At 29.1% G+C, this 709-nt stretch overlaps 1 protein-coding gene across 1 annotated transcript in view; it reads left to right on the forward strand.

Annotated features, from left to right (window-relative positions):
• RASA2 (RAS p21 protein activator 2) overlaps positions 1-709 on the forward strand; it is a 36,748-nt gene that overhangs the window by 34,227 nt on the left and 1,812 nt on the right. The window lies entirely within an intron of this gene.

Consider the following 709-nt stretch of genomic DNA (forward strand, 5'->3'; position numbering starts at 1 on the left):
TTCTTGTTTTATACTCGTTTATACTTGTTTTATACTTGTTTTAACTTCTTTAAAATTTTAACCTCACCTATTTTAAAACACGGTGTACTAAGAAAATCTTGAATGTAGATTCTGACAAACTACTCAGTTACTGTAGCTATGCCAGGAAAATGAATAATGTCTTGTAATGCATTAATGCCTTTCTTTAAGCTGCAGATTTCTGAAAATAAATGCTCTGATCTTTTTAAAAATAAATTTATCCTTGACTGAATAGGTTGCATAAATTACAGACTAAAGATCTCAGTCCTCTAAAATCAGTATAAGTCCTACAAGATAATTTTCTGAACATCTGTATAATATGTTTTCTATATTATGCAGTTCATTCCTGTTCTGGTTACCTTTCAAGTATAGTAGTCATTTAGTAACGACTAACCTTACTTTGAAATTTAAAAAATATTTTTCTTTTGACGTACTGTATAGTAAATTCTATTGGAAAGATCTTTTTTAGTATTGCTGTATTCATTGCCCTCAAAACTATATATGCTTGTTTCTGTACACTATACAACAAATGTTAAGTATTGTGTAGCAGTTATGAAGCTGTCTGTGAGTGACAGACATTTTAAGAGTCTAAGTATTTTGAAACAGAATCAGTTTTTACTTGCTTTGAAACCTTTCAAGAATTATTTATGTTGACTACCCATCTCTTTTTTCACTTTTTAGAGATGTTCCT

The sequence above is a fragment of the Mesitornis unicolor genome, unplaced genomic scaffold (assembly GCF_000695765.1).
Source record: "Mesitornis unicolor isolate BGI_N332 unplaced genomic scaffold, ASM69576v1 scaffold44238, whole genome shotgun sequence".
Taxonomy (NCBI): Eukaryota; Metazoa; Chordata; class Aves; order Mesitornithiformes; family Mesitornithidae; genus Mesitornis; species Mesitornis unicolor.